At 39.4% G+C, this 9,133-nt stretch overlaps 1 pseudogene; it reads left to right on the forward strand.

The window, feature by feature from the left end:
• The first annotated feature begins 3,951 nt into the window (after window positions 1-3,951).
• LOC125169571 (coiled-coil domain-containing protein 127-like) lies at window positions 3,952-4,910 on the forward strand (annotated as a pseudogene).
• The last annotated feature ends 4,223 nt before the right edge of the window (window positions 4,911-9,133 follow it).

The raw sequence follows: 9,133 nt of genomic DNA on the forward strand, positions 1-9,133 counted from the left end.
TATTCTAAAATTTGTATAGGTAAACCTTCTCTCCTCCTGAGTGGAGTGCCATGTGCACTGATGATTTTAAATAAGTTTTAGTATTTTAAAGAGAGAAATAAAAAAAATTAAAAAAATAATAAAATAAATAAAATAAGTAAAATAAAAATAAAGAGAAATAATACTCATCTACTTATTTATCCATTCCAGAAATACAGATTGAGTTCTTATTTTTGCAAGGCAGAGCATTGCCTTAATTTTATAGAATTAAGTCCTGATACCTGTACTTGAAAACTTCATAGGGAATTCGTACTTACAATGTCCACAAATGAGCTCTTGGTGTCCTGTCTGAAATAGTCTTATGCTGCAGGTCTCTTCATATCCGGAAAATTAAAAAAAAAAAAAAATTTTTAACAGTAAATTGAAATCTTGTCATTCCTCAACTCAAAAACCTTCAATGGCTTTCTATCTCACCAAGAATAACATTTAAAACTCCTCATCATGGCCTACAAAGTATCACATGATCTGGCCCCTCTACCTCAGGGACCTTCTCCCTGCAAACACATCCACTCACAGTGGCCTTTTATTTGAAGCAATCCTCAAGATGTAGAGTCTTTGTTTTCAACATGACTTAGCCTGGACCCTCCCCTCGGATATCTGCCTGGCTCAGTTTTTTTTCTTCCTTGAAGGTGCCGCTCAAATGTCACTTTAACAGAGAGGCTTCCTAAGTAAGCACCTATGTAAATCAGTATCCCTCCATTACCCTCTATTTCTTCATCCCGTTTTTATGTTTCTCCAAAGCACTTATCATATGATACATGATGTATTTATTTGTTTAATTACTGTTTCATCCCATTCGAATAAAATATGTACGAGAACAGGAACTCTGATTTTTGGCTACTTTATACCTCCCTAGGAGAAAACGTTCACATAACATGCAACATAGGTTTTCTGAATGAGTATTAGATGAGGCACAGGCTAGACATAGTTTGTATCAACAACGCTTGTTTGTTTTCTGAATTACACATTAAATTCTGTATTGCCATACAAGCTTGAGCGTCCAAGCGCTGCAGCCTACGTGAGTTTTTGCTGAACAGATCACAAAATACTATTGTGGCAGTTACTTAGAAGTACCACCAAAAATTAATTTATCCAAAGTATACCAGTGTGCTGTTTCGAAGGGGCACATGCACCCCAATGTTTATAACAGCACTATGGACAATTGCCAAAGTACAGAAAAAGCCCAAATGTCCATTGACAGGTGAGTGGATAAGGAAGATGTGGTATATATATATATATATATATATACACACACACATATACAATGGAGTATTACTCAGTAATCAAAAAGAATGAAGTCTTGCCATTTGCAACTACATGGATGGAACTGGAGGGTATTATGCTAAGTGAAATTAGTCAGAGAAAGACAAATATCATATCACTTCACTCATATGTGGAATTTAAGATACAAAACAGATGAACATAAGGGAAAGGAAGCAAAAATAAAAACAGGGAGGTGGGCAAGACATAAGAGACTCCTAAATATAGAGAACAAAGTGAGGGTTGCTGGAGGGGTTGTGGGGGGAGGGATGGGCTAAATGGACAAGGGCATTAAGGAAGACACTTGTTGGGATGAACACTGGGTGTTATACGTAGGGGATGAATCACTGGATTCTATTATTGCGCTACATGCTAAGGAACGTGGATGCAAGTTAAAAAATAAAATAAATAAATGAGTACAAAGAAGTACCACCAAAAATTAGTTGGAAAAACCCTGCATATCCTACAGTTACCCCACTCTGAAGATTCACGATGCAGGTGGTCCCATAAAGAAGAGTCCTGAGATGCTTCCATACATTCCTCTTAAAGTTGAATAAGACACCATTCTGAAATTAATTTGAATGGTGAACACTTTTTTCTTGGTACACCTGGTGATAACTGCATCCTTTAGAGCTGCCTTCAACAAACCACCAAAGTTTTGGTCATAAGGCCCAGGTTAGGCCATCAGTTTCCCAAGCAGTGAGAACTCACTGATACCCTGGTGAGCTCAGCTCTGAACTCCACTGATGGTTGCAGTGATTCAAGAACCAACCGGAAAAAAAAAAAAAAAAAAAAAAAAAGAACCAACCTAGCCCGTTGTGAATTGGTCAGGAAATTCACAAAGAAGAGTCAAGCAATCATCTTAGTAATTAAGTTAAAATTGCAGGGGGAACATGACAACTAGATCATTTATATTGCAGATAGGCAGGCAAAAAGCTATCTTTAAAATGTGTTCACTTCCTCCCACCCACACGTGATCTGATTTCTTTGAAGTGAAATGTATCACTGTTCATTATATTCCAGATTGACCATGTGGGGAACTGAAGCCGTGTTCTACTTTTGGCCATCTTCTGTATTCTCAGAAAACAAAGGATATTAACAAGAGACTCTCCACAACTCTGAACGTCACTTGTAGTAAGAAAACGCATGACTCAGAGAAACCACACTGCCTTAAAAGAATCGCGTAATCATCTAATCATCTTGATGAGTTCTCATCATCTTGATTTATTTAAAACCCTCAGCCCCCGTCCACATAACAGATTGAAGTCTAAGCCTCTCCTTTCTTTTACTGTAATAATTATGAAAACAATTTTCTAGATGTGATAGTTCAGCATCCCCAGGGAGTGTTTCCAGGACTTTTATATGTTAACTCCATAGTTCACACCATTTCTCTTCTATTTCCTCCTATAAAAGAGGATAGCAGATGAGCACCTGTCTAAGATAGCAGTCATCATAAAATTATGGAGACTGGTGTTCGAGCTAAGGCCTGAAGATGGACAGGAATTTCCTGGACCTATTGGGCAAGACATCAACACTTTGGCATTATTTTTTTTTCTTAATAGCAAAATGTACCTACGACGATACCTATTTCATACAGAAGTGACTCAAATGAAATAATGCATGTGAAGATCTTAGCATTTTCGAAACACTCATTAAGGGTTCAGTGTCACACTCACTCGGGTATCTAATATCTATTATATTGACTCCGGAGGCAAGAAAGATCCCATTTTCACAGCTTTTCACAGAAATAAGACCCAAAAAACTTAACACCAAGCACCACCAGCGTCTTTGCCACAGTTTACTGTATCGACTGTATCAACTCTCTTCAACTTGACACAGTCTCTGTGAATTTCAGCACAGAGATGGGAGATAGGAACCGAAACGATTCATTCCCCAGGGAAGAAAGGAGACTTCACTAGCTATGGGTCACCTGGAGACCACGCCTCCGATTTGGTTTTTACTGGCCCCAAGTTGAATGGCTGCATATGGCAACAAGAACAGAGGACTATATAGAATGCTAGGAACATCCCAATTTAATTAAATTACTTAATAAGCTTAATTTTACAGTATTAAGTAATTTTTGGGGGTGCTTGGGTGGCTCAGTCAGTTGGGCGTCTGACTCTTGATTTCAGCTCAGGTCGTGATCTCACCGTTGGTGGTTTCGAGCCCCACATCGGGTTCTGCACTGATAGTGTGGAGCCTGCTTGGGATTCTCTCTCTTCCTCTCCCTCTCTGCCCCTCCCCTGCTTGTGCTCTCTCTAAATAATTAATTAATTAACAAACTAATTTTTTGAGGAAAGAGACTATGGAAATAAAAATAAAGTATTTTTAAATGCTCCAGAAAAAAAAGTATTTGGTCCTACATTTGCCGATAGCCTCTTTGCACAGAGTCCCAGAAAATCAGTCACACGGATGAATAACAAATCGCTTTCCGAAAACAATTTAAGCACAACTATTGTTGGATAAGTTTAGTGTAAGCGACAAAGGTGTGAAGAAAGAATTAATATGGTTATGCTAATAAAATACATTTGCATCACAATTTTAAAGTGCAGGGTCAGTCCTGAATTTGAGTTAAAAGTATGTATCCAGGACCCCATGGACAGTGGTGCAAAGGGACCCAGGGCCGGCGCTCCCACCTGAGGGTTCATCTTGATGAATAACTTAAATGATCCCCCGGACTGGAATATCTGGCCTAATTTCAGGGCTGATGGAGGTAATGGAAGCAGATGAAATCACGCCCCGTTGGTTCCAATGCTGTGATTGGCTGCTTTTCGTTGGATTTGGTCCAGGCAATCCCAGAAAGAGAAAAAGAGAGAGAAGGGTACCGTCAGTGAATGACCGCTTTCCATCCGGATCTTGAAGCCAAGTACCACGCCGTGATCTCAGAAAGCAGGCATGCAGTCGCTCACTGGTCTGTGGAACTTGAAGAAGAGAAGAAGGAGAACGACAAGTTAATAAGAAGCCTGCATCCTGGGGGGGGGGGGGGGGGGGGGGCAAGCTGGTAGAAGAAGAGAAGCTTCTGAAAGAGGAACTGGTTCAGATTGTGCAAGAAAAGAGATAGTTGCAGCCCTTGAGCAGTGCTACCTGAGCTTCCTGGAAAGGGAAGGCAACTGGCAAAAGAGGGCCAGGTTTGTGCCGAAAGAAAGAGTCTGGCAGAGAGAGAGAGAGCACAAATGGGGGAGGGGCAGAGAGAAGGGGGAGACACAGACTCCAGGCTCTGAGCTGTCAGCACAGAGCCTGATGTGGGGCTCGAACCCACAAACTGAGATCATGGACCTGAGTCAAAGTCACACATTTAACCACTAAGCCACCCAGGCATCCCAAGGAGTCTGACACTCCTAGGGAAAAACAGGGCGTGTACCGCAGCCTGCTCCCGTCTGGTGGCAGGTGGCTGGAAATAGATGACTTCCTGGTCGGAGCCTCCGCTGACCCCATTAGTGCCGACCTGCTGGCCCACCCGACATACTGAAGCACCACACATATTGTGGCGATGCCTAGAACACCAACAAACCAGGATGGGAGACTCACGTGGCTGTATCTCAAATAGTGGCAACTGGTTGTTGAACTTGAACAAGGGTAAGAGAGTCGAGAAAGCCAGGCGAGAGAAGTAGGGCAAGAGTAAAGTCGAAGTCCTCGGTGCTGCCTTGGGGGTGGGTATCCACATTTGCTCATTTCCTCCTGCCATGCTCTGAGACCGACACAGGGTTTCTTCCTTGACCTTCTTCAGCGGTTAAGGATTCAGTTTCTTAGGATAATTGTTTTTAAGCTGTAATATTTTATTAAGCCAAACAGTATGACCTCATATCTTAGCTGTAGGGTAAGATTGTTTTTAAGAAAGTCAAATGTAGCATTGATCCTCACTGACAGTTTTCTGTTGTTATCACTCCCCAAATAAATAAATAAATAATAAATAAATAAAGTATTGATCCTCACTGAAAGTTTTCTGTTTTTTTTTATCACTCCCTAAACAGATTCTGTTTTCTCTTCAAATTACTTTTCTCTCTCCTAGAATTACTTTTAGAAGCCTTCAGGTAATGGAGAGAACTGCCTAAGGATGACAACAGAAAATAGTAATATTATCGAGGTTTCATGGCATCAGTGAAGGTGTCTCTCAACAAAGGGAAAGAAAGTGTTTCTTGTATCCAGTAGGGATTTGGCTTGTGTCTGTATTTAGTAAGAGCATATTATTTACTAGCAATGACATGTAATAAAAAATACTTACCATTTAAAATTTTTTAAAGTATATATCCATAACATATTAATTTTTAAAAATTAAAAAATTTTAAATCAGCTTCTTCCAGCTGAGCAATGACCATCCTTAACATGGTGACTGTAGTCTTGAAATGCTATTTTCCACTAAGAGAAAGCCAAGTTTCTCATAAAAACAGATGACTTCATGTCTGGGGGAAGGAATCTGGAATGAACCTCAAATCACTCCAAATAGCAAGAAGTTATCAAATACTTCCAAGGTTGTGTCTGAAATACTCAGAAGTCAACTTGAAGAGTATTTCTCTGGTCAAAAATAATATTATTTGATCTTTAATAAATCAAAAAATAATAAAAAAGAAGAATTCCAAGTATTGCCACCCATCCAATATTTAAATCCATGAGTTTATAATGGCATTATAAGAATTAATTGAGGGGCGCCTGGGTGGCTCAGTCAGTTGAGCGACCGACTTCGGCTCAGGTCATGATCTCACAGTTTGCAAGTTTGAGCCCCGCGTTAGGCTCTGTGCTGACAGCTCAGAGCCTGGAGCCTGCTTCGGATTCTGTGTCTCCCTCTCTCTCTCTCTGCCCCTCCCCCTCTCATGCTCTGTCTCTCTCTGTCTCAGAAATAAATAAACATTTAAACAAATTTAAAAAAATAATAATTAATTGAACGACCTTACCAGAGTTACAGAGAACAAATGCACTAATGTTTGATAATCAGTAAGTAAATTGAAAGAATCAAGTATATAACCTGTGTTTCTTAGATGAAATGTTACTGGTACAATAGTTGAGAGGAAGAATCTCTTATTAAAAGTATCCCAGCAGGTAAATGACAAGGAAATCATACAATCACAATATCAGCATTTTGGGACCCAGTGAATTAATGAATCTAGTCATCAAATACCCCACCAGTGGCCACCAGCATCACAAAAAGAGAAAAACTGTAATGGAGTTATGTAGCTTCTGGGTAATGAAGTTCTTACTAATGAAAAGAAAAATAAGTCACAAGATGAATCATTTTGAACAGAATTTTGGCTGTTGAAAGGATTCAGAGCATAACAAAAGCTAGACATAAAATTACATATTAAGACAAATTACCATAACTTAAGAATACCAAAGGTAGAAGGAGTATCTTAAAAGAGTCCAGAGATGGGTGCCTGGGTGGCTCAGTCGGTTGAGCGTCCGACTTCAGCTCAGGTCACGATCTCACGGTCTGTGAGTTTGAGCCCCGCGTCAGGCTCTGTGCTAACAGCTCAGAGCCTGGAGCCTGTTTCCAATCCTGTGTCTCCCTCTCTCTCTGCCCCTCCCCCAGTCTCACTTTGTCTCACTGTCTCTCAAAAATAAATAAATATTGGGGCGCCTGGGTGGCGCAGTCAGTTAAGTGTCCGACTTCAGCCAGGTCACGATCTCGCGGTCCGTGAGTTCGAGCCCTGCGTCAGGCTCTGGGCTGATGGCTCGGAGCCTGGAGCCTGTTTCCGATTCTGTGTCTCCCTCTCTCTCTGCCCCTCCCCCGTTCATGCTCTGTCTCTCTCTGTCCCAAAAATTAAAAAAAAATTTAAAAAATTTTTAAAAAGTTGAGAAAAAAATAAATATTTTAAAAAAATTAAAAAAAAAAGAGTCCAGGGAAAAAGAACAAATCTCCTACAAAGAAAGAAAAATCTGATTTACCTTATCTTTCTCAATAGTAACACTGGGTGAAAGAAGACAGTGGAATAATATTTTTTTTTTACCTATTAAAAAAGTATTTGGAATCTAACATTTATATCCAGCCAAACGGTCTTTTACATACAAGAACATTATAAGAATATTCTACCCCAAGAAATCTATCACTGAAAATACAAAGAGGTCCTTAAACATATGAACAAATACAGCCAAGTGCTGCCGGAGATAGGAGAGAGGAGAATCAAACATTTTAATAAAATTTATTGTTCTACAAAATGACCCAAGGCCTTTAGTGAAGTTCATTGTTGTCTTGAAAAACCTAAGACCAAAGAAATTCTTCAAAGAATTTCTGTAACAGTCTAAAAGTTAATTCCAGACCATAGCAACATGGAGCACAGAGAGGTAAAAAGCAAACAAAACAAAACAAAACAAAACAGCAACTAAGAACGTGCCAACCAAAGGGCACCTGAGTGGACAGTCAGTTAAGCGTCAGGATCTCCGGGTTTGGTTGGAGCCCTGTGTCCTACGGCTCTGTGCTGACAGGTGGGAGCCTGGAGCCTGCTTTGGATTCTGGGCGTCCCTCTTTCTCTGCTCCTGCCCCGCTCACACTCCGTCTCTCTCTTAAAAATAAACATAAAAAAAAAAAAGAATGTGCTAACATTGCTTGTCTCTTTTAGGAGAAGTAGAGATAGACACTGAGAACCGTGTTAGTTATTACTTATGCTTGTCAGATATTCTAGGTTTACTGTCTTCTGATCATACGGGACAATTTCTCTTTTTAGTCACTGAAGAGAAGTAGAGCTTTGTGGCTCATCTGGCCAGTAATACGTGACATGTGTCACTTTTGGGTCAAGGTATGTACTACTGATGAAAGACCCTCCAGAGCGCTCTTTCCTCCAGGGTCATTGCCATTTTTCCACGTTGTGGCTGCTCCATGTGTCAGGTAGAGCCTAGCCAACTAGAAATTGATATGCAGCATGAGAAAGAAACATGTTTGTTTTGTTTTGGTATAACTGTTTTTCACAGTATAATACAGTCTATCTCAATACAATGTCTAAGAAATTAGTAAACACAGGGGCGCCTGGGTGGCTCAGTCGGTTAGGCATCTGACTTCAGCTCAGGTCATGATCTCACAGTCTGTGAGTTCGAGCCCAGCGTCGGGCTCTGGGCTGATGGCTCGGAGCCTGGAGCCTGCTTCCGATTCTGTGTCTCCCTCTCTCTCTCTGCCCCTCCCCTGTTCATGCTCTGTCTCTCTCTGTCTCAAAAATAAATAAATAAATAAATAAATAAATAAATAAATAAATAAAAATTAGTAAACACAATAATCACAAGTATGAATCTGAGATTAAGAGTACCCACCACCATAAGACAAAAATACAACGTAACTTTTTAAAATAAGAAAACAGTTTGATTAATCTAATGAAAAGCAGGAAGCAATTGTTAAAAAGAAATAAAATGGAAACAGAGTACGCTGAAAATATGAAATAAGATGACAGTGATGTGTATAAAATAATCACAATAAATAGGAATGGGTTAAACTTACTATTTAAAAAAAAGAGACCAAAAAACAAAACAAAACAAAACAAAAAAAAGAAACCTAGTTGGATCAAAGGCTGTTGTCTGCAAGAGACAGACAGAAAACAAGCAGAAAAAGAAAAAAATTTGAAACAATGAAATGACATCAAAAACGAAACAAAGAAAAAAAAGATAAAAGAAAAAAAGATTCAAGCAATATGAGCTAAAAGAAAGCTTGAGTATCAATTTGAAGTTCTAATAAAATAGAATTCAATGTAAAATAATATAAGTGAAGAAGAAGAATATTACATGTTGTTAAAAGGAACGATAAAAGAAGATTTAATCATAATAGTGGAGAGAGATTAAAAATATATGAAAGAACAACTGACAGATGTAGAGGGGGAAATGGGTAAATCAAAATTTATAGCTGGAGATATTAGCACATTTT

The sequence above is a fragment of the Prionailurus viverrinus genome, chromosome B4 (genome assembly GCF_022837055.1).
Source record: "Prionailurus viverrinus isolate Anna chromosome B4, UM_Priviv_1.0, whole genome shotgun sequence".
NCBI classification, from domain to species: domain Eukaryota; kingdom Metazoa; phylum Chordata; class Mammalia; order Carnivora; family Felidae; genus Prionailurus; species Prionailurus viverrinus.